We start from the raw sequence: 25,192 nt of genomic DNA, 5'->3' as shown, positions 1-25,192 counted from the left end.
CATTCTGTACACAAGAGGTAATCAAGGGGGGGAAGCAGGGTCAAATGTTTGCCCCAGTTGCACCTCATTGACTCCACTGACAGAAGATTAATAGGGATTGTTCCTGTCCAAATGGAATTGTTGGAAAGTGTGATATGGGAGATACTGAGGACCAATGCTGAAGTTCAGCTCCAATCCAATTTGGGTATACAGAATGGAAGAAAGCACAATCTTGCCCTTAGGCAGCAAATCATCTTGGGCAAGCTCTGCCATTGTTGGCAGACCTTGCATTAGGAGAGTGGAGCATCTTCGGATGAATCAATTGGTATTGGTTTTACACAGAGAAGCTCTGTTCAGTTGTCAGGGGGTTTTAAATCAATATTCAAAGAGAGGAGCTGTCCTTACCCCATTTCTAGTTCTGTTACTGTCCTCATTTGCTGATCTCCACTTGAAGGCAATCAGTTCAAGTGAAGGAAGAGCTAAAGACTCTCCTCTGTGTGTGCTGATTCAACATACACAATGATTGAACAGCGTTTATTTGTTTCTAACTGTATGGTTCATTCTATATGATTTTTGACATATCTTCCAGTATGAAATCTGTGAGTCTCTCCACACCCCCCCCCCTGTTCATAGAGCAAAATAAAATAAATCCTTCCCATGCCAGCTCCTGGTTGCTGTTCTTTAATGATTAACATTGCTGTGTTGCCTGGGGAAAGAGTTGCACTGGTAGCTTTTTAACCACCCTTCAGACTTTGCCCTGTAAGCCTTCCACAAGCTAAAGTAAACACAAGCTCTGTGATGTTGTTTGTAAGGATATCCCCAGGGCCTCCTCATTGGCGATGCTTGTGGCATTTCAAAAGCTGTTAGTGGTAATATCTTCTCTCCCGTTTATCTAGGATCCAACACTTTAGGAACATATTTGATTATCTTGTTATGTTATTGGTAATGTATTCATTATACCACGGTTACGATTAATACTGCAACTAATAATACATTTACTATTATAATATGATTTAGTTACAGAATCATAAAATCATAGAACTGAAAGAGACTACAAGGACCATCCAGTCCAACCCCCTGCCATGCAGGAACACATGATCAAAGCACTCTTAACAGATGGCCACACAGTCTTTATGTAAAAACCTCCGGAGAAGGAGACTTCGCAGCTACTGGGCACCTCTTAATGCCAGTAAATTCTTCCTAATATTCAGGTGGGATCTCTTTTTTTGCAGTTTCAATCCATTATTTTGTGTCTTATTCACTACGGGAGCAGAAAACAATTTTGCTCTATCCTTTCAGATATTTAAACATGGCTCTCACATCATGTCTTAAGCTCTTCTTCTCCAGGTTGAACATACCCAGCTCCCTAAGCCATTCCTCATAGGGCATGGTTTCCAGTATTATTTTTATATTATATTAGTAGATGGGTAAAATATAGATATAGGCTGAGAACTTTGTCAGGCTGCTTCCCACATTTCTAGTTGCCGGGCCCAATTCAAGGTGCAGGTTATGACCTATAAAGCCTTGAACAGTTCAGGCCCTGCGTATCCCCGCAATCACACATCTCCCTATGTACCAGCACAGACTCTTAGATCTTCTGGGGAGCCCCTCCTTTCTCTCCCACCACCATCCCAAATGTGATTGGTGGGGACGAGGGAGAGAGCCTTCTCGGTGGTGGCCCCCCACCTTTGGAATGGTCTTCCCAAAGAGATAAGGCAAGCCCCGTCGCTATCCTTCTTCCTTGGCACAATACTCTTCGGCTTAGAAATGGAGATGAGCACCAACCCCCAGAGCCAGACATGACTGGACTTAACGTCAGGGGAAACCTTAACCTTTAACACACTCTATGTGGGACTGACCCTGAAGGGTGCTCAGAAATTCCATGACATGACTGAACTTAACGTCAGGGGAAATCTTTACCTTTACCTTTTAGGCCTTGAGTTCGAGTAATCCAGGCCTTATCCTGGCCATCAGCTTGCACTTTACCCACCCCCCATCTCTATGTTACTTCGTTGCACTAGCCTTGGCTCAGCCTCTCATAGTTGTTTAGGCCCACCCTGGAATCCTGACCATTGGCAGTTGAATTTCACCCAGTGGAGTAGTACTGAAACTGGTTTTTAATTCTAAATGAGTATGTTTTTTTAAATAGTAATTATGTTATGTTTTATTATTTATTTATTTATTATTTATTTACAGTATTTATATTCCGCCCTTCTCACCCCGAAGGGGACTCAGGGCAGATCACATTACACATATAAGGCAAACATTCAATGCCTTAACATAGAACAAAGACAAGACAAACACGGGGCTCCGAGCTGGCCTCGAACTCATGACCTCTTGGTCAGAATGATTTGTTGCAGCTGGCTGCAGCTGGTTGCTCAACAGCCTGCGCCACAGCCCGGGCCCCAATTACAATTATTACAGTTGTATTGTTTAGTTTTGTGTTGGTAACTGAATGCTTTACCTATATTGGAAACCGGCCTGAGTCCCTTCGGGGAGATAGAACTGTATACAAATAAGGTTGTTTATTATTATTATTATTATTATTATTATTATTATTATTATTATTATTAACACAGCAGAGACACTGATGATGGTCCACACCTAGAATGCTTCCATTTGTAGATTCACATGCATTTGGTCATGTTGCCTGTTCTTTTTCCTTGGATACTGAAACAGTATTTCTAAATGCCAAGCTGAACTTTTGAATAATTGCAATGTTTGAAATTTGGAAATGGAAGGGAATTTTTTTTGGGGGGGGGGGGGGGGGGACAGAACAGGATTTTTATAGGGTGGGGATGCCCTTATTTTGTCCCTCCTTTGCCGCAACTATCCCTTTGGTGTGTTCCTCTAGGTGTTTTTGCATTGTAAACCCCAGCAGTTCTGGCCAAAGGTAAATAACTTGCAATGCAACAAGATCTGGTCAGGTGTACTCAGAGGATTACTATTGTTGTATAGCCAACCCACACAAAAAGAGGAATTGGGTTTGTACTTAAGCAATTTAAGGCTCCGGAAGGAAATAGCTGGACTCCCGCCTCTCCTCCTCCAGACTGATGCAACCATGTAAGTGAAACTACACAAGGAAGCTAGGAAGGAACTGGTTTGACTCCCTTTTCTGCCCAGAAAATGTTAGGAGCAAACGTTCCTGGCAGGAGATTATCAAATTGCAAACATTATGTCATTGGAATAGGTTCTCCTTTGTAGAACTGTGTCCCACAGCAATTTCACAGTCAGTTGCTTTAACTACATGTCCCTATAGAAATTAACTCTTTCATGAGATGTGCAGACACAGTCCAGAGTAATGGGCAGTGCATCGTGGTTTGCTGCAGAATGTGTGGCCATCCAGCAGTTATTGGGCTGCAACTCCCATCTCTCTTAGTGATGATAATATGTGATTATAGTGAGATATTATGGGAGATACAGTCCAGAACATGTAGAAAGCTACATGTTTCTCATGCTTGCTTCAAAGTGGGTTCTTATCAGACAAGTCTTTGTAGGCAGAGTCCTTATCAGATTCATGTAACCGAAAAGGGTGTTTTCTCATATTACATTAAAGATATCATAATTAAAAGTACTTCAGTGGAATGTGCACCATCTCAAGCCCTTGGTGAAGTAGGCAGCTAATCTATCTACTTTAGCAGACTTTTGTAAGGGGGAAGGACAAAATAATAATTGTTGCTCAGTTCTACTTTGACACTCACCACAGGCTTGGAAAGCTGACCATAATGTAGGCCTTGCATAAATTTTGACAGCTGGTATATTATTAATTATTATTATAATAAATATTTATTTATATGCCACTTTTCTCCCTTGTAGGGACCCAAAGCGGCTTCCAATGTTAAAATACAATACAAAATCAACAGCAATTGAATGCACAAATATGACATTATAAGCAATCAAAATAAAACTTAACTAAGCATTTAAAACCATATTCAGTATTGAGCTGTCTTAACACATCTTATTGCACTTAGCACTGTCAAGTAAGGACTAAACCTTCTCATCTCTTCAGCCTAAAGTTTATACACTGAAGGCTTGCTTGAATAGGAAAGTTTTCAGCTATTGCTTGAACAATAGTAGGGAGGATGCCAATTTGATCTCCCTGGAGAGGGTGTTTGTTGCCGCCAACTACATTTGGAATGGTGGTGGAAGCGAGAGCGGAGCCTCTCCTCATGATCTTAAGGTTTGGATAGGTTGGTATGAAGAGATGTGGTCAGATAAGTAAGTTGGACCTGAACCATTTAGGGCCTTAAAGGTCAAAACCAGCACCTTGAATTGGTCTCAGAAACAGACTGGTAGCCAGCGAAGGTGCTTTAGAAGAGGGATGGTATGCTCCCCGTGTCCAGCACCTGTAAATAATCTGGCTGAAGCTCTTTGGAGTAGTTGGAATTTCTGAGCACTCTGCAGGGTCAGCCCCACATAGAGTGCGTTACAGTAGTCTAAATGGGATGTAACCAAGGTGTGGACCACCATGGCCAGATCTAGCTTCTCAAGGTATGGGCGCAGCTGGCACACAAGTTTTAACTGTGCAAAGGCTTTATTGGAAACAGCTGACACCTGGGCCTCCATATTGGGGAAATGTTAACATTTATAAAGCAATGTCATATATTCACATCTTCTAGCATTTATGTGTCTAACCACTTGGTGTGTGTGTGTGTGTGTGTGTGTGTGTGTGTGTGTATATATATCTCACCAAAACACATGTTTAATTCATTTTAATGTATAGGGTTCTGATTAATAACCACATTGTGTAACCTGAAGTGATGGCAAGATACTAAAGGCAAAAGCTAGAATCCAGCAAAACATTTCTGTACCTACAAGCAAATGCTTCTCTGCTGGCTGCAAAATATGAAAAATGTCTGGACATCTGGAGTGGCGTTTGCTAAAATCAGCATATTGGAATTGTAGTTATTACCGATTAAAGTGCATCCCTATATTCCTCCTGCTTCCATTTCATTGTCAGTACTGGTATTATCTTAATCTAACTAGCTATAAATCATTCTTTCCTTATGGGTTTTAAAAACTACTTATGTGGAATTTATATTTGATTGCTGACCCAGCAAAATCAGTTATAGTTCTGATCTACTTGTCCTAGACTTTTGGCTATGCTTGAAATACTTAACTAAGTACTTATGTATGCAACTTCTTCTGGCCCAACCCTTCTCCCAAAAATCTAACAGGAACATCATTCAGACATGCAGAATAACCCTCCTTCCCATGCAGCTGATACAGCTGATGGTGCAATGGGTTAAACCCTTGTGCCAGCTGGATTGCTGACCTGAAGGTTGGATTGTTGACCTGAAGGTTGCCGGTTTGAATCCATGAGACGGAGTGAGTTCCTGTCTGTCATCTCTAACTTGCAGAGAAATCATAGAAGCCTCTCAGAAGGATGGCTACACATCCAGGTGTCTCCTGGGCAACGTCTCTGTAGACAGCCAATTATCTCATGCCAAAAGCGACTTGCAGTATGTTCTCAAGTCGCTTCTGACATGATAAAAATGCAGCTGATGCTGGGTAAGATAGGTTGAGGGGCAAATTCAAATCGTATTAATAGTGTCAAAATCATGACTAAGTAGTGGTCATACTGTTCATGAATATGAACGTTTCTGCCAATGATCAGAGCACTATTGCATTTCTGTTTAATGTTTTTCATGGCAACCATGAACTTGTCTTTGATTATATCTTGTCTAATATATACAGTCATGTCAGACCTTATATTGTCTAACGTGTACTGATTTAGGGGATAGGAGACTCCATTCTTGTGGACAGATCATTCCAGATGATCGTGTAATCTAGTGGTTCTCAACCTGTTGGTTCCCAGGTATTTTGGCCTACAACTCCCAGAAATCCCAGCCAGTTTACCAGCTGTTGGGAATTGAAGGCCAAAACATTTGGGGACACACAGGTTGAGAACCATTGAATCACTTGTTCCTCCAACAGTGGAGATATTGAGGGCTTGGTGAGATTTTTGTGGTGAAAGCCTTGGGTTTTTTTGTGTTAGTGGAGAAATTTTTGTCTCCGGGTGGTTTCCTGAGATTGTATGCCATGGCACTTTTTGGACTACAACTTCCATAAACCCTAAACCAGTGCTTTATTTATTTATTTTGTATCAAAAGCATTGCATAAATTAGTATAAAACTGATAAAAATAGAAGGAGCACAAGTGGCTATCTTTTGACCAAAAACGGGCAACAGTGATTGCATTGTCTGTAGCCTCAAACAATTCTTCCTCTGTACATGAGGCAGGACACTTCAGACAAGCACACAGATGCACAGTTGTCTGCTCTGCTCCACAGTCGCAAACGGTGGAGGATTCTTTTAGTGCCATTTTGCCAGGTTGTCTTTTGATCTGCCCACTCCACTTCTGAGTCTGTTCAGGGATGGAGTGGGCAGATCAAAAGACAACCTGGCAAAATGGCAAAACTAGTGCTGAGTGCGATATTTTGGGAAGTTATCATTCAAAAAGCAATTTTTCTAATTTCTGTCTCCAAAGTCATTTTCTGCAGAATCAACCAAAGGTGTTTCCAAAGCCATTGTCTTTGCTTGACCTAGGGAGATGACTAGAGGCTTTCAAACAGAGCAACCAAGCAATGTCAGTCCAATCATACAGTTGTGCTAGCTCCCTAGATTTTCCTTAGAGAAAATGAAATGTGGAAGCTTAAAGGCAAGAAGCAAGCATAGGGTGAATGACGAATATGACCAAACAAAGATACAAAGCCATTACAGAGAAATTTCCAAGGAGGAAACTATGTTAGACAGTTGCATAAGAAACAAAAAAGGGTTTTAGTGTCTACTGAAAACTAACATTTTTTATTTGCCATAAGCTTTTGTTTGTCTGATAAAAGAGTTCTAATAAAAAAACTATGCAAAATGAAATAGTTATTCTTGAAGATGCTACAAAACTCACCAAGGAGTACCATTCTTATTCCACCTTTCTGGAGACATTATACAGTAGAGTCTCACTTATCCAAGCCTCGCTTATCCAAGCCTCTGGATAATCCAAGCTATTTTTGTAGTCAATGTTTTCAATATATCGTGATATTTTGGTGCTAAATTCGTAAATACAGTAATTACAACATAACATTACTGCATATTGACCTACTTTCTCTGTCCAATTTGTTGTCTAACATGATGTTTTGGTGCTTAATTTGTAAAACCATAACCTAATTGGATGTTTAATAGGCTTTTCCTTAATTCCTCCTTATTATCCAAGATATTCGCTTATCCAAGCTTCTGCCGGCCCGTTTAGCTTGGATAAGTGAGACTCTACTGTATTTGGAATGTAAATATTTTATGGACCTGTGATTTGAGGAAGCCTAGCCTTGCAAAACTATAGATTGTCACTGCTCGTCCAATTGTCTCTGTGTACGTGTGCATGCACGCACAGACTCTTTTCTTTCTAGAATTACATGGAAGTTTTCCATGACTTAATGAATACATTCTTACAGCATAGTACTGAGGATGAGGAATGAAATTGCCTCATCCTGTCATTTTCAAGTCAAATACTCCGTGGTGCTTAAAGGAAGAAAGTAAACAGTCATAAGTACAATATTTTGGTCGAAACCTGCTGCAGATAAGCAAAGCTAATACTGAGCGCAACCCCAGTATGTATTTTTCGCTAGGAATGGTATGTTAAGCAGACCTAGTAGTATCTTATAAAATATTTATAAGGCAGAGTGGATGCCTCTATTGGCTCAGTGAAACTATATTAACTTTGAAAAGAAGATAAGCATTGATTTTACTTGGATTCATAGAACAAATTGACATTATCCCTAACAAAAGTTATGCATTTTTATATGGTGTGGTTCTGCCAAAAGTTAAACACTTTCAACCTTTATTGATTTCCTTGGGAAGAATTTGGTTCACATTATTTTTTTTTTAAAGATGTAATTAGAGAGTTAAATGCTGATTTATATATCATTTTTAGAAAGTTCAAAATTCACAAAAGATGTTAGCTTGACATTTTTGCAGTATGTCTGTAAGATTTGTATTTACTCCATAGCGATTGACCTTTAACTCTGGGAGTTATAGTTCACCTGTTTTCCATGAGCCCTCTGAACTCCACCAATGACGGATCTGGGGTCATTGGGACCCAACGCTGCCGATTTTGCATACTGGAGGACTTTGGGGTGATTGACCTTGGCATCAGAGAGTTATAGTTCACCCGTATTCAGAAAACACAGAACCCAGCAAGTTACGAATCTGGACCAAACTTGGCACATAGACCCAACATGGCCAACTGTGAATACTGGTAGGCTTTGCAGATGATTGACCAACATAAGAGATTTATAGGTCACCTGTATTCAGAAAACTCTGAACCCAGGAGATGATGGATCTGAACCACACTTGGCACACAGACTCAACATGGCCAACTTTGTATACTGGTGGACTTTGGGGGTGATTGACCTTGAAATCTGGGAGTTATGGCTCACCCGTATTCAGAGAACATTGAGTCCGGCAGATTATGGATCTGGTCTAAACTTGGCACACAGACCCAACATGGCCAACTGTGCATATCGGCAGGATATGGGGGTGATTGTCCATGGCATATGGGAGTTGTAGTTCACCTTTATCCAGAAAGCACTGAACCCAGCCAACGACGGATCTGCACCACACTTGGCACACAGACCCAGCATGGCCAACTGTGAATACTGGAGGAGTTTGGGGACGATTGACCTAAGATGTTTGGGAACTGTAGTTCACCCATATCCTAATGCATTTTCTAATGGGAGCATTCATTAAAAAACAAAAACAAAAGCAAAGACTCCATTTTTTTCTAAGAAATAGCATAACATATGACCAAACTGATATTACCTTACATCCTTACATTGCCCTTTTCAAATAACCTGGGCACCATCAGATACGCAAGCTAGTATTTAAATATTTTTCACTTTGAATCAATGTTTGGGCTTCCCATTTTTAGTAAGGGCATAGCAACTCAAATAGACCATGTTTAGCTCTTCTGCTGGCTGAAAGTGAGGTTATAAAATATTCTAATAATACACCCTAAGGTGCTTGCATAGTGAGTTATGAATAGAATATTTAAAGAGCTTCATATACGATAAACGCCTGCTCAAAAGTTAGCTCTGGTGCAGCAGCTGTCAGGCATGCAAAGCAATGCTCTGTTCTTTGATTTGATTAACCTGCTCTTTAAATATATTTCAAGTTTAAACAAAGGAATGCTTAAAGTTTACACACTTTAAGGTGGTTTTATCTCCAATCAGTGATCAGAGGCAAGAATGGATTTCCTTGTTTGGCAGTCCTCCATGACTTTTGATATTATAAATGCCAGAATCTTTTGCCAAACATGAAGTGCATGGAAAGGAAAGTGTAGCCTGCCAGATGTTTTTGGATTGCAGCTCCCAGCATCCTAGCCATGGCTACTAGGAGTTGCAGTAGAACAAAAACTATATCAATACCATTCTTGATATAGTGGATAAATCAATGATTCCCTCTTTGAACTGATCTAGCAATTGAGCCTGTCTCCATGAGCCATCAAAATTTAGAGTACTCACTGTACCAGTTATCCTCAGATATACTCAAGGTCTTTCACGGAAGATACCAGTTTTAAGATGAGCCTGAAAATTATGTGACTGCTCATGTACAATTGCAGTATTTTGTTCATTAGAACTAGTGGCATATCCTTCTAACAGATGGATACATCAAACAGGACTGGGCTTCCTCTCAAATGATTACATTTAATACAGAAAGGCTTAATTAAGTGTGTGTGGAGGAAGGGGGAGGGAATGGTGAGAAGTGGACAGAATGTTCTGACTTGCTGAGATGTTAAGGAGCACAAACAAGAGCACCCAGAAGGAACTGCAGAGATTAGCAATGACTAGTGTTTCATATTTCAAAATGTTTTCACCATAACGCTAGATCCTTTCTTACCTGAAGGTGTGCTGCACAGCCACTGGATGGATGACACTAAAAATATTATACTTTTCTGTATTTGAATCACATCTGTGTGAATCTATGTGTGTTTAGCAGGAAATAGCCCCCTGCCCATGAAGAAACTCAGTGTGTGCCGCAGTCCAACCATATATATGCATATGTATCTCCCCAATACTTAACCAGTGACAAGAGAAACTCTGAAATTTTGCCATTGTTTATAGAACATGGGCCCTAATGAGACTAGAATCACTAGAGTAGCCCTCTGGAACCTGGGAGCTTTGATGTTATTTGTACTGCACTACCTATAATCCCCAGTGGTCATGATGGGTGGGGATAATGGAAATTATAGTCTGCCATTTCTGGATTGGCCTAGATTGGGTAACATCGCACTAGCCTATTCCCATTTGTTCTGATGGAGGTCCCTTGTACACTGCCATATAACATTCAGATTATCTGCTTTGAACTGGATTATATGGCAGTGTAGACTCATATAATCCAGTTCAAATCAGATAATGTGGATTATCTGCTTTGATAATCTGGATTATATGGCAGTGTACAAGAGGCCTGAGGATGGATCTACACTGCCCTTCATCCCAGGATCTCATCCCAGATCATCTATTTATTCCAGTTTATCTGGCCGTGTAGACTCAGCCCTCTTCTACACTGCCATATAATCCAGATTATCGAATCAGATAATCCACATTATTCTTGACCTGCATGTTCTGCCACAGTGAGGACATCGGTTTCCAGGTGGAAGGCAGTCCTAGTCAGGGTTGGTTTGATGCGCCTTCCTCTTGGGAAGTTTCTCCCTTTCATGCCTCTTCAAATTCTAGAGCACTGCTGGTCACAGCTGACCTCCAGCTAGAGTGCTGAAGGACCAGGGCTTCCCAGTTCTCGGTTTCTATGCTACAGTTTTTAGGATTAGCTTTAAGACCATCTTTAAATCTTTTCCTGCCCACCAATATTCTGTTTTCTGTTCTTGAGTTCGGAGTAGAGTAACTCCTTTGGGAGACGGTGATCGTGCATTTGGACAACGTGGCCAGTCCAGCGGAATTGATGGCGTAGGAGCATCGCTTCAGTGCTGGTGGTCTTTGCTTCCTCAAGCACGCTGACATTTGTCCGCCTGTTTTCCCAAGAGATTTGCAGGATTTTTCATAGGCAATGCTGATGGAATCGTTCCAGGAGTTGAGTGTGACGTCTATAGACCGTCCACGTTTCGCAGGCATATAACAGGATTGGGAGGACAATAGCTTTATAAACAAGCACCTTGGTATCCCTATGGATGTCCCGATCCTCAAACACTCTCTGCTTCATTTGGAAAAATGCTGCACTCGCAGAGCTCAGTCGGTGTTGTATTTCAGTGTCAATGTTGACTTTTGTGGAAAAGTGGCTGCCAAGGTAGCGGAAATGGTCAACATTTTCTAACGTTACACCATTAAGCTGTATTTCTGGCATTGCAGAGGGATTGGCTGGTGACTGCTGGAAGAACATTTGAGTTTACCCGATGTTCAATGAGAGGCCGAGCTTCTGCAAAGGTGTTTAGAGCGGTTTGTAGATCTTTTTCTGAATCCGTACAAACTACTTTGTTGTTGTTATTTATTCGTTCAGTTGCTTCCAACACTTTGTGACCTCATGGACCAGTTGTCTATGCTTCCTCGTTCATAACTTTTACCATGTTAACCACACCATGCTACCATGTTGTTTATTCGTTCTGACTCTTCGTGACCTCATGGACCAGCCCATGCCAGAGCGCTCCATCGGCGGTGGCCATTCCCCAGCTCCTTCAAGGTCAAGCCAGTCACCTCAAGGCCCTTGGTTGGCCCCTCTTCCTTTTTCCTTCCGTTTTCCCCAGCATCATTCTCTTCTCCAAGCTTTCCTGTCTTCTCATTATGTGGCCAAAGGACTTCATCTTTGCCTCTAATATCCTTCCCTCCAGTGAGCAGCTGGGCATTATTTCCTGGAGTATGGACTGGTTGGATCTTCTTGCAGTCCAAGGTACTCTCAGGATTTTCCTTCAACACCACAATTCAAAAGCGTCTATCTTCCTTCGCTCAGCCTTCCTTATAGTCCAGCTCTCGCATCCATAGGTTACTATGGGGAATACCACTGCTTTCACTATGTGGACCTTTGTTGTCAGTGCGATGTCTCTACTCTTCACTATTTTAGCGAGACTGGTCATTGCTCTCCTCCCAAGAACTACTACATTCTTGGGAGGAGAGCAACTACTTCTATAGACTACGTTGTCATCGGCATACTGGAGTTCTACAATAGATGTTGTTGTGGTCTTGGTTTTGGCTTTCAGTCTGCTGAGGCTAAGTAGCTTGCCATCTGTCCGATAGACGATTTTCACTCTGGTGGGAAGCTTCCCATTAACAAGATGAAGTATCATACTGATGAAAATGGAAAATAAGGTTGGGGCAATGAAACATCCCTGTTTGACACCTGTTTGTCTAAACCAGGAGTCCCCAAACTAAGGCCCGGGGGCCGGATGCGGCCCTCCAAGGTCATTTACCTGGCCCCTGCCCTCAGTTTTATAATATAATATATTGTATATACATATAATATTGATAATAATCTTATGTTATACAATATAATACTAATAGTAATACCATATAATAATATTAATTATGTTATATATTACATATGATATAATAGTATAGTATAGTTCAATATAGTAATATATGATGCTAATATAGTGTTATGCTAATAATATAATATATTGTATGTACATACAGCTGTTCTGAGTCCCCTTCGGGGTGAGAAGGGCGGGATATAAATGTAGTAAATAAATGCAGTAAATAAATAATTAATTTTAGACTTGGGCTCGGCCAAAGTCTGACATGACTTGAAGGCACACAACAACAACAACAATCCTAATTAACTTGACTATCTCATTGGCCAGTAGCAGGCCCACACTTTCCATTGAAATCCTAATAGGTTTATGTTGGTTAAAATTGTTTTCATTTTTAAATATTGTATTCTTTCGTTGTTGTTGTTGTTGTTGCACTACAAGTAAGACATGTGCAGTATGCATAGGAATTTGTTTGTATTTCTTTTCAAATGATAATTCGACCCCTCAACAGTCTGAAGGATTGTGGACCAGCCCTCTGCTTAAAAAGTTTGGGGACCCCTGGTCTAAACAATGCAGCTTGATACCACTTAAAACTGCCATGGCCCAATGCTATCGAATCCTGTGAGATGTAGTTTCATATCTTTGCCAAAGAGTGCATGTGCCTTACCAAACTACAACTCTTAGGGCACCCTAGCACTGAGCCATAGATATTAAAGTGGCGTCAAACTGCGTTCCTTCTACAAGGTGAGCGCATCCAGCTTCTTTCAAGGCAGTCAGGCTAGAAAGGCTGGAAGAAAAGAGGCGGTGGGCGTGGCTGAAGTTAGGTTCCGAGCGCTCTGATTGGTAGAGACGGGTTCTTATTCAAAACAGCGAGGTGTTCTGAGAAGGTGCCGAATAATCCATGTTAAAAACCTGGAGGTACCGACTGTACTTCGCCCAGGCTTTAGGAGAGTAAATATTAGTCACACCGCAGCTGGACTCGGAGGCATTGCTAAGGGGGAAAAGGCTGAAACGGTAACTTTTTTTTATTAATGTTATGCTACTGAGGAGATCATAATTAAGGAGTCCGCTCGCTCAGTTCAGCAGTGGAAGGAAGGACTTTGCAGGTGCCCGGTGCTTCTCCTGCTCTCTCCGCAGCCAGGTAAGTTTTACCTTTTCTATTTTCTTTTTGATCTCCTGGAAAGTTACAACAGCAAGGAGGGATGTGTGTGTGTTGTTGGAAAAGTTCACCGGGCACGAGGTTAAAGCCTCGTGGGGATCGATAATGCCTGAAAAGCTCGGGTTTATTACAGATCCTGTGCCATAAAGCCCAGAACAAAGAGAGAGAGGAAAAGTGGAATCCGAAACCTATTCACCATTCATTCAGAATTAACTGTAAGGCAATCTGCCTCAAATAGGGCTACCAGTGAAATGTATGCGTGATCAGTCTTTCAAAGGAATGGCATGGTTAGAGGGGGGAAAAGAAATCTTAAAATAGAAGCGGGTTCTAATATGTTGGAGTTGCTATGACTGTAGTGGTTGAAGCTAGGCTTGGCAGTGGAGGGTTTTTTTTTTTTGGACTATTGGCACATCTACATTGTAGAATTAGTGCAGCTTGAAATTACTTTAGCTGCCATGGATCAATGCTATAGAGTCATGGGAGCTGTAGTTTTATGAAGTCCCTATAGCCTTCTCTGCCAAAGGCTGTTGTTGCCCCAACCAACTACCAATGCTATAGCATTGAGCCATGCCAGTCAAAGTGGTGTCAAACTATTCTAGAGTGCAGAATTTTTCAACCTGGAGGTCAGGACTTTGAGTCCACAGTGCTCTCTGTGTATAGGTGAGCGACAGCTCCAAAACTCAAGGTCAATGCCCACCAAACCCCTCCAGTATTTTCTGTTGGTCATGGGAGTTCTGTGTGCCACGATTGGTTCAATTCCATAGTTGGTGGAGTTCAGAATGCTCTTTGATTGTAGATGAACTATGCATCCCAGCAACTACAACTCCCAAGTGTCAAGGTCTATTTTCCTCAAACTCCACCAGTATTCAAATTTGGGCATATCGGGTGTTTGTGCCAAATTTGGTCCAGTGAATGAAAATAAATCCTGCATATCAGAAATTTACATAGCAATTCATAACAGTAGCAAAATTACAGTTATAAAGTAGCAACAAAAATAATGTTATGGTTGGGGGGGGGGGTCACCACGACATGAGGAACTGTATTAAGGGGTCGTGGCATTTGGAAAGTTGAGAACCACTGGTATAGATGCCCTTTATGATTCCTCCAAGCAGCATGACTGGAGGATTCTGGGAACTGTAGTCCACACACACACACACTTGTACTTTATATATTGGTTTTTTAATCTTTGATCTGTTTTATATATGCATTTTTATGCACCATTATTTCATGTATCAATGTATTTGAAGTATACTATATCCCATCTCGAACAGTGAGGAGAGATGGGTTACAAATACAAGTTGTTGTTGTTGTTGTTGTTGTTGTTATACAGTGTGTTCCAAACCTTTGATGTGAAAATGCAGGTTTTTGACTCTGACTACCGACCTTAGGTCTTTGAAGGTTCCCAAACTTAGGACTGGAGATCAAGCACTTTGTGTGACCCACTCTTATATCGACTCACTCCAGAGTTATTGAAGCAACGAAGCCCTTGTGAATATTTATTTGCTCGTTCTGCTCTATAAGCTTCCTTTCTTCAGTTTTAAAACAAACGGGGCAGTAAATGTGTCTGTTGAGAACTGGCAGTGGAGTGAAACTTGTACAAGGTTTTTCCTTCATCAAAAAAACCTTGAATGACATGATCAAAGGCTAACGTAACATTATTTACTTAGGGTTACCTTGACATTGGGATCAAAGGAGAAGCAGAATTAGAAAACCCAATTGTGACTAACCCAAGCTTTGTGTTAATGAAAATGTTTATTATATTTATTATATATGTGTACTTAATTGTTTTGACTGTAATACCCTAAAGGCCTCTAATTCTGTTTGATTTTGGAAGCTGAAAAGGGTGAGCTCTGATTAGTACTTGGATGGGAGACTGCCAAAGAATACCTGGTTTTAAAGGCTATGTTTCAGAGGGAAAAAATTGAAAAACTCCCTCTGAGGACCCTTCCAGACAGGCCCTATATCCCAGGATCTGATCCCAGGTTTTCTGTTTACTTACCTACTTACTTACTTAGGCAATTCCTCATAGCCTGAGGATGATGGCCCTCCATGTGTAGTGTCTTGGCGGTGGATGCGTAGGTGGCTGTGGAGACCTATTCTTGACCCACATATTCTTCCACAGTGAAGACATTCGTTTCTGGGTGGAAAGTGCTACCGGTGAGGGTTGGCTTGATGTGCCTTCCTCTTGGCAAGTTTCTCCCTTAAGCCCTCCATTTGTGCCTCTTCGAACTCCGCAACACTGCTGGTCACAGCTGACCTCCAATTAAGAGCGCTCAAGGGCCAGGGCTTCCCAGTTCTCAGTGTCCATGCCACAGTTTTTAAGGTTGGCTTTGAGCCCATATTTAAATCTCTTTTCCTGCCCACCAACATTATGTTTCCCGTTCTTGAGCTGGGAGTATAGCAACTGCTTTGGAAGATGGTGATCGTGCATTCAGACAACATTGCCAGTCCAGCAGAGTTGATGGTGTAGGAGCATTGTTTCAGTGCTGGTGGTCTTTGCTTCTTCCAGCACATTGACATTTGTCCGCCTGTCTTCCCAAGAGATTTGAAGGTTTTTTTCGGAGGCAACGCTGATGGAATCTTTCCAAGAGTTGAGTGTGATATCTGAAGATGTCTGTTTATCCCAGATTATCTGGCAGTGCGGACTCATATAATCCAGTTCAAAGCAGAAAACCAGGGATCAGATCCTGGGATATAGGGCCTGTCTGCAAGGGCCCTGAGTTCTTCTAAGGAAAAGCTGTGAACTTCATGGGATTGCCATAAATCAACAGGGAACACTGGAGCTTTTAAAGCAGAGGTTGGATGACCATCTGTTGAGGGTGCTTTGATTAAGGCCCCTTCCACACAGCTGAATAAAATCCCACATTATGTGCTTTGAACTGGATTATATGGCAGTGTGAACTCAGATATCCCAGTTCAAAGGAGATATTGCGGGATTTTCTGCCTTGATATTCTGGGTTATATGGCTGTGTGGAAGGGCCCCGAGTGTTCCTGCATGGCAGGGGTTGGACTGGATGACCCTTTGGGTCTTTTATTTCTATGATTCTAGGCACAAACACATCTACATTTAATTTTTTCTCCAGGAATATAATGGTCATTGATCATGCTTCCTGTTCTCTCCCTCTCTCTTTTTTCTCTGCCTTCCCTTCACAATCATGTGTACATTTCATGCGGTGTCAAATTACTTGTGTGGGAGCCAGATTGACTCATGAAACTAAGAAAATAGAGAGCACAGGAACATCATGTAAAGATGCTGCTGAGTTGTAGAATGTCAAAGCCATTCTTTCTTCCCCTTTGACACCTTCTACCCACCTGTCTGCAAGTGAACTTTTTGAATTTTCGTCACAAGCCTTATTTCTCCTCTGGGAGCTGTTAAGAACAGCTGGTACCAGCCCAAGAAATGTAGCTGCCTGAGGCAAAGCCTCAAATTGTATTCACTCAGCAAAAGGTACATATTACCGAAAACTGGCTGCTCGTATTATTTCAACAGGTGAGACAAAACCCCCCCAACTTTCACTACTTCTCATCCGTGGCACTAAAACAACAGCGGTAGATTAAATTGTTTGTTCTCCTTTCATAAATGGGCTGCCTATGATAACTGATTCACTCTTCCTAATGTTAGACCCAGATCTGGGCCCAGGAAGGATTGAAAAATATTTGCCCAGAGGTGTAAGAAGAGCATGTTATCTTTATGGAGGAGCAGGTTCACACATATTATTGCTATTCCTGTTCTGCAGGTGTTCAGCTTCTGTCCATGCTCAGTCCTCCCCATGCAACTGGAAGTTTTTATTTTGCAGTATTCACAGTGACTTGGGGAGGTCCACATGTGTATATACCAGGCATGGGTAAACTTGAGCCCTCCAGGTGTTTAGGAATTGTGGGTGTTGAAGTCTAAAACACATGGAGGACCCAAGTTTGTCCATGCCTGGTATATACAGTTAGTCCTCCAGATCTGTAGATTTAACTTTATCAATGTTGAAAGCGTTCATGGCCAGAATCACTGGGCTGCTGTGTGTTTTCCAGGCTGTTTGGCCATGTTCCAGAAGCATTATCTCCTGACGTTTTGCCCACATCTATGGCAGGCATTCTCAGAGGTTGTGAGGTACACGGAACATGGCCGTACAGCACAGAAAACTCACATCAACCCAACTTTAGCAAATTTGATCATTCATGGATTTGATTGATACCTTCTTCCTAGCAATCTCAAGGTATTCCAGCATAACTTTATGGTTAACCTACGGTGGAGTTTGCACTGTAAGACATAGAGATTCCTAGAGAGATGTTCTCTCAGATTAAAAAAAATGAACTTATTACTTTTTCAGGGGTCCTGCACCCCTAACCCTTATGAAAGTGGAGGACCTATTGTACATTTATGTTTTTGTAAGTTCTGTGCAGACATTACAGTAAACTTGTGGGTGTGTATTTATTAAATCAGTCATTCATTTAAACAATTTTAGTGATTAGAGTATTTGGACATGGATGAGGGAGACTCAAGTTCAAAGTCCACTTGGCAATAACGATCACTGTTGATACTGGGTCATTCATCCATTCTATCTAGGTAGTCTATTTCATAAGGTTATTGTAGATGAAATGAAAAGGACCATGTATTTTGCCCTGAGTTCCATGTGGGGAATATAAATGTAATACGTGTATATAGCCCCTCCACTAGATAGAAGTAGCAGTGGGTATGATGATCTCTCACATTCATAATATGAGGAAAATGGGAGTACAGGTTATGTTTTCCCCTGAGTCTCTCATGATCTTCAATTAGTACTACCAATTAAAGGGGACAGGAAAAGGTAAGCAACTGTGTCCAATTAATTCCAGAAGCATAAAATGTTACTTCATTTGAAACACAGTTCCCAGAATCCCTAAAAAAGCAATGGCCAGGATCCTAGGAACTGTAGTCCAAAATATTAAATTTTCCAAACAGTTCGTAAAAATAGTGCTAAAGAAAGCACCACCAAGCCTTCATGGTGATGAGACGCAGCATTCTTAAAGCTCCTTCTGATCTAAGTCGAATTGCTGATCCTAAATAAAGATAACCTATTGAACGGATTACATTTCCATAAGTGATGACTTCGTATTAAGAAGTGGATTCAGTGGATCTATCTTAGTTGGAACTAATGGGGAGATGTCACAGTAGATCCTCCTTATGTTTCAACGGCCTGATAACATCGGCAGGAGATGTCCCCACTGCGCTCTCCCTTCTTAAATCAGACAACTTTGGGTTCTTGGAGAAGCAAGAATCAAGAATGCTTCTCAATGCTCTTGTTTTCTTCCAGGCTGAGTTTGTGTTCCTTAAAATTGCTGAGAGGAAGACCATTTTGAAAACCAACTGATAGTAAAGTTCTATTGTGAATGGTATATAAACAGTTTCCCATGTTATGATTTTGTGAGATCATTGAGTGAAGTTCCATTTGTTCATATAAATGGATGGTTGGTATGGGGCATATCACAATAGTAAACAAAACTTTGCTTTGTGCTCACTATATAGGAAAAACTATTCAGGAAGGATTTGCCCACATGAAAAGTATAACTCCAGCAAACCTGCCAAGATCAGTTAAATGTTCAGTGATCACCTAATGTTTGCAGGTTATGTAAGGGACTATTTTAAATTCATGTTTTGGATATATTCAGGGTTTCAAAAATCCTGTGGGCACAGGAGATTTTTAATCAAGTTAGTTTTCTCTGGACCACATCTAAGTTTAGGTACATCCTTCAGTTTATCCAGTTCTCTAAAATGCATTATCAAATTCATTCAGTTTTGTCTGAACCTGGAGGAATGTGCTGGCAAGAAAGTATGTGGGTGTGTACACGTGCATACATTGATATTTTATCTTTGAAGACTTTATTCATTGTCCTGGATCAATTTATTCCACTGAAATAATTCAGATATTCATTTTGTGACAGGCATATGGGTTTTGAAACAGTTATTGTGGGACAGGGGCTATTGTTCTTTGCTACTTCTAAAGGCAAGAATAGAGTTGATGGGTTTAAATTCAAGAAAACAGATCTGACTGGGACATTAAAGAAATCCTGTTCAGTATAAACCATTCAGCAATAAAGCCCATTATGTGGGAGGTGAGAAGAACTCTCTCAAGATAGAGATCTTCAAGTTGAGCTTGCCAACCCATCTATTCAGGTGGCTGTAGCTCTGAATTTCCTGGGCTGAGCTGGGGAACTGGGCAGGTGGTATATAAGCATTCTCTCAATGTTAAGATTTTGTGTGATCATTGAGTTCTCTTTAGTCCAAAGGCAAGGAAAAAGTTTTGGTTGTTGTCATGTGTTTCAAGTCAACTGCTATTTATGGCGACCCTGTTTTAGCTAGCAGGAGAGTCTCAGAGGTGAAAATGGTAAGAAAATTGTAGTCTGATGTAATCCATGAGGAAACTATGGGAGACTAAGTTTTACATATTAAAATAGAGAAAACCAACATGTGTTTTTAAAAAAGGAAATAAAAATGAAGATGTCCCAAATGTTCATACTAGTTCCGCTTTGTAGTTAACCAAGTCAGAAGCCTAACAAATTTATGACCTATATATGACAACAAATGTCAGACAACATATGCACTACAACATGTCATAGAAGAAAGCCAGCCAAACAATATCAGAGTATGATCAAGATGGCAAAAAGTTATTAATGAAGAAGAACTCACAAGGTAGGAGTGACTGCAACAGTTTGCTTTTGCCTGAACATAGTAGGAAGGACAAGATTTCTTCTCCTGTGTTCTACTCCTAATTAATTTTACACTTTATTTATTTATTTACAGTATTTATATTCCATCCTTCTCACCCCAAAGGGGACTCGGCGAATTACAATGCACATATATATGGCAAACATTCAATGTCATCAGAAACAACACACGGTACGGACGCACACAGAGGCAATTTAACATTTCCAGATTCATGAGGGTATGCTTGATTCAGGCCACAGGGGGAGCTGTTGCTTCACCGTCCACTAGTGACACTGAGTGCTGTACTTCCTCATTCCTTTCCCGTGCTGATGGCAATTTTATGGTGTTGTAAATTAGTTAAATTAGCTTCCCGCATAAAGTGTACCTAAATTTCCTAGTTGACAGATGCAACTGTCTTTCGGGCTGCTATGTAATGGTCGGAGGCTTAACCCGGCCCAGGCTTCAAACTCATGACCTCTCGGTCAGTAGTGATTTATTGCAGCTGGCTACTAATCAGCTGCAGCAAATGAAGCAACCCGAAGACAAAGGGGGTGGGGAATTGGGAGGAGGAGAGAAAAACTTGGACATTTCAAAAGTAGTTGGAAAAGTGGGATGGTAAAGGATTAATCATGCCTTCCCTACCAAATCTTGCAATAGGAGGGTATGCAGACACCATGTCTTAGAGCAGTGGTTCTCAACCTGTGGGTCCCCAGATGTTTTGGCCTTCATCTCTCAGAAATCATAACACAGCTGGTAAACTGGCTGGGATTTCTGGGAGTTGTAGGCCAAAACACCTGAGGACCCACAGGTTGGGAATCTGTCTTAGAGGAACTTGCCATGCTTCTATTTGGACACGTGGGTGGTGTCTCAAACTCTACAATGCAGAAAAGTCAGAACAGCTGTGTATGCATTCCAAGCTCCTTTTCTTCTTCCTAATTCCTTGAAATGGATAGAGTAGTGAAAAGGGTCTTTGGTGATTTCTTTGGGATAAAAAGGAAACAAGCATCTGGTCGGTGGATCCGTGGGTATTTTGTCGGCATGCATCTCAGAAGGAAAAGCAGTGGCAAAATCACAATTTCCTTAGAACTCTTGCCAGACTGAGAGGATAAATAAATCCAAAATACGGAAAAACAGCCAGTCTCTTTTCTTTTTAATGAAATCAGTGTGTATTTGGCATTCAGTTTTTTAAACCATTGTTAAAAACAACCATACAAACGCAGGCTCTTTCTTTTCTAAGGGTGAAATATTCAAAGCTAAGCACTGACATTTTAAATCATTACAAGGAGCCAGAAATGTGTGGCTTGAGTCATTAAAGTGTTATTAAAAGGCAGTAGGGTCCAATTTACTGTAGTTCTCAACAAAATACCTGACACAGCTGGGCAATGGAGTTTCAGTGGAGTCAAGCAAAAAGGGAGAAAAATATTCATATATTACTGCACTGTCTGCTGATTCAGATGTTGCATTGGTGTGACAAGTTCATTACTCTTGTAAAATTGGGGAAAACTTTAATATGCCTCTTGTACTGATTTTTCAATGCTCTGCAATGCATTTTTCATTATATGTACAGTGGAGGCCTGAATTTTATTTCATGTTATTTTCAGTTACAGTCCTATTTTACCTCTTTTTCAATGGCTAGATCTTCCTATATATCTGCTTTATAGTCCACTGCTTGGTTGTTGTGAGCCACATTTTTGAGATGTCTATTAAAAAGCAAAAAGGAATTTGAAAAATGCATGAATATTTTTAGTGTCAAGTGTTGTTTTAGTATTGTTTTGATATATTGAAAATAGATATTCATGATAGATTTATAAATTCATTGCTGGACATCTGTTTGTACTAACAATGGGGAAATGTATCCAGATAAGGATTCTTTAGGTGTGAATATTTTAAAATTACAGTAATCAGTTATCACTCCACATTTGTGGGTTTAACTCTTGCAAATTTGATTATTTGAAGTTTTGATTAATATATTCCTTTGAAAACTCTCTAGGTCCTCCAGCATAACTCTCTATTACATTTCTGCTGGAAATGGCAGATAATAGTATAACCGATTAGAATGAAATATTTCTGCCCCAAGAATAGCATAGATTCACTCTGGAGGACTTGGAAAATACCTAGAAATGACTTATTTTATTGGATGTGGATAAAGGAAACTATGGATACGGGGTTGTACTGTGCTGTTTGCCTGCCTTTTGAAAAGTGTTCCATTGGCCAAAGCTCCCGTAGTGAGCCGCATTGTGATCAAACAAAAGAAGCTTATCTGTCTCTTGATGATATGCCAGTTACAAGTAAGTATGAGTGCGAATGACATGCCGATTGGAACAGATGTGGTGAAACTAGACCAGTTCTGTATTTTCCATTGAGCAATATGCTGGCATCTAGAGTAAATATATGTGTTTGTTTCATATGAAACACATCAAACAGGTCTGCTCTGTAATGTACAACTTATCCTACCTAAAAGAGAATTCGGTAGCATTGAGAATGACATTCTCCTAGACCAGTGGTCAACCTATGGGTCCCCAGATGTTTTGGTCTTCAACTCCCAGAAATCCTAACAACTGGTAAACTGGCTGGGATTTCTGGGAGTTGTAGACCGAAACACCTGGGGACCCATAGGTTGAGAACCAGAGCCACTGTCCTAGACTATTCAGTCTCAGTCTCCTGTCCCCCTCTCAATGGAAATGAGTTCTGCAGTATTTGCAAACCAACCACATACTGTGATGGAAAAGACAACTAGTCTGACTTCCCATCACAGAAAAGAACGGCATCAGTGAGAGAATGTTAACTGTCATTTCCCTTTGGAAGCATCATGATGTAAGGCAGTTAATGTTTACTGAGTAAATAATGATTAAACCATTGGTTAAAAGAGACCCAGAGGGCCAATGGTTGCTAATGGGAATCCAAATAATATGGAACATTTCTTTTTTCCATTGAACTACATGCTGGCATCAGGGGTAATTGTGACATTAATTAAGGAAGAGATCTTTGTTGAATTTTAAGGTGCATATTGGCAAAAGTTGAGGCAGAATCAGTTTTACAAATTGAACTTGTGTGTGAATAACCAAGTGCAATGTTGTCCATTAATCACTGCAGACAACTTTCTGATATTTCAGCTTCAGAAGAAGATTCCAGATGCCTAGTAACAGATTTTGCAAATAAGGGATTTTTACAGACTCTTAAACATAGGCACCAACTTTTAGAACATAAACTGAACTTTGCTCATTTTTCGTGACAAGTACTCTAAACAGTTTGGGATAAATGTTAATCAGAAGCCACAAATGTTCCAGTATGCATGACTCAGAGAACATTGCAATTTTAGAGACAGGCTGTTGGTTCAAAAAGTCACCATCCAAGTAGGAGAATGGAGCTACGGATACTTCCTTGGAAGTAGGTTCTGTATTAGCTGAGTCATTAATAGGACTTACTCAGAAGCTTTGCTGCAATTGTTTTCAGCCTAAATTGAAATCTAACCTGGAAATTTTTTTGGTCTTAAAAACAATGTAGAGGCATATTGTTTACTTAGAAATATTTTCATGATGGTCTCTGGTCCCAATAGGGGAGGTATGAAGGAGCTATGGTCATATTCTCCAATCAGAATTGTAATTTCTTCTTTCAGCGTAGCCTAGCTCTGATACTCCTTATCTCTGCAAGTTTCATGGAGTGGAGTGCAAGCCACAGTAGTTCTCTAATAGACTATTGCAAGGATGTATGACCCTCTACATCAATGGTTCTCAACCTGTGGGTCCCCAGATGTTTTGGCTTTCAACTCCCAGAAATCCTAACAGCTGATAAACTGGCTGGGACTTCTGGGAATTGTCAGTCAAATCACCTGGGGACCCACAGGTTAAGAACCATGTATTTTGGGATTGTAATCTTTGGATGTAAATATGTGAAAATTGTGGTTGAGATCCTACATGATGATTGCATAGCATAAATCTACATCTGTGAGGTTTTGTGGAAATTTCACTATGCTGTCCTTATTTTGAATGTTGATGTTGTGAAACCAACCGTATATCTACCAATGGGAAATGTGCAGTGGCAATGAGATGGGTATAGCTCAGGCCAAGGCAGTAATAAATAACTATGCACAGTGTGCCCAGAAGAACCTCATGCTTGAAGAACTCCACTTGTGTGACCATGAACTGAATACAACCATTGCGTAACAACCAAAGAAAAGCAACCACACACATAAAACATCTTAACAGACATGTATGACACCAATAGGATTCCAGCTTCTTTTTATTATTATTCTATTTTTCTGGCAAAAATAATCATCCCTCAAAGTTGCTTACATGACTTAAAGATAAATGATATGATTGCAATCCATAAGTGAAAATGATTACACTGGTCTTCCATTCAGTTGTATAAATTAAAATAGGAGACACATGGAAAGAGGATTGGAAGGGCAAATGAAATGATGGGCACATCTCCACCATGCCAAAGCCTATAAGCAGTTAAAAAAAAGAGAGAGAAATGACAAAGAAAATAAGAGGCTGCCTCTGCTAGACAATAAACTTGAATGAGAGATAATCAATGAATACCAAATACTGTATTTCAGAGGAAGAAACTTACAAACTAATTTCTAAGTATTCCTTGCCTAGGAAAACCCTATGGAAATCATGGGGCCATCATATGTGGACAGATCACTTATAGGTCTTTTTATTTTGAGTGATAGCAGATTGTTTTGAGGCAAAAGATCAGATAGATCATTTGGACACGGCACAACCAGGGCCAATTCCCTAGGAGGATTCTCTGAATCAGGTTTGCAAGCACTTCCAAGAAGAAAGATTATTTTCTGCCATGTGTTATCAGATACGGTGCTGTGTAGAGATAGCTTCAAATTGGTCTTCCGGTGGCATGTAACAGATAGGCTATCTTTTGTTAAAACAAGGCCGAGATATACTGCCCAGCTTTTA

The 25,192-nt window shown here is 40.6% G+C and overlaps 1 protein-coding gene across 8 annotated transcripts in view; it reads left to right on the top strand.

The window, feature by feature from the left end:
• spata13 (spermatogenesis associated 13) overlaps positions 1-25,192 on the top strand; it is a 199,631-nt gene that overhangs the window by 68,010 nt on the left and 106,429 nt on the right. For 2 of the 8 annotated variants that reach the window (XM_008108016.3, XM_062974648.1), the window contains exon 1: positions 13,315-13,582. The exons of 3 other annotated variants lie outside the window; for them this stretch is intronic. The gene's annotated coding sequence lies outside the window, so the exon portion shown is untranslated. Of the gene's footprint in view, positions 1-13,281; positions 13,583-25,192 lie in introns of those variants that run through there. 3 more of the 8 variants (XM_008108015.2, XM_008108020.3, XM_062974652.1) reach the window with 3 other exon arrangements.

The sequence above is a fragment of the Anolis carolinensis genome, chromosome 3, assembly GCF_035594765.1.
Source record: "Anolis carolinensis isolate JA03-04 chromosome 3, rAnoCar3.1.pri, whole genome shotgun sequence".
Classification (NCBI taxonomy): Eukaryota; Metazoa; Chordata; class Lepidosauria; order Squamata; family Dactyloidae; genus Anolis; species Anolis carolinensis.
Note: the sequence above shows the minus strand (reverse complement) of the source record. Positions and strands in the feature narration are given on the sequence as shown.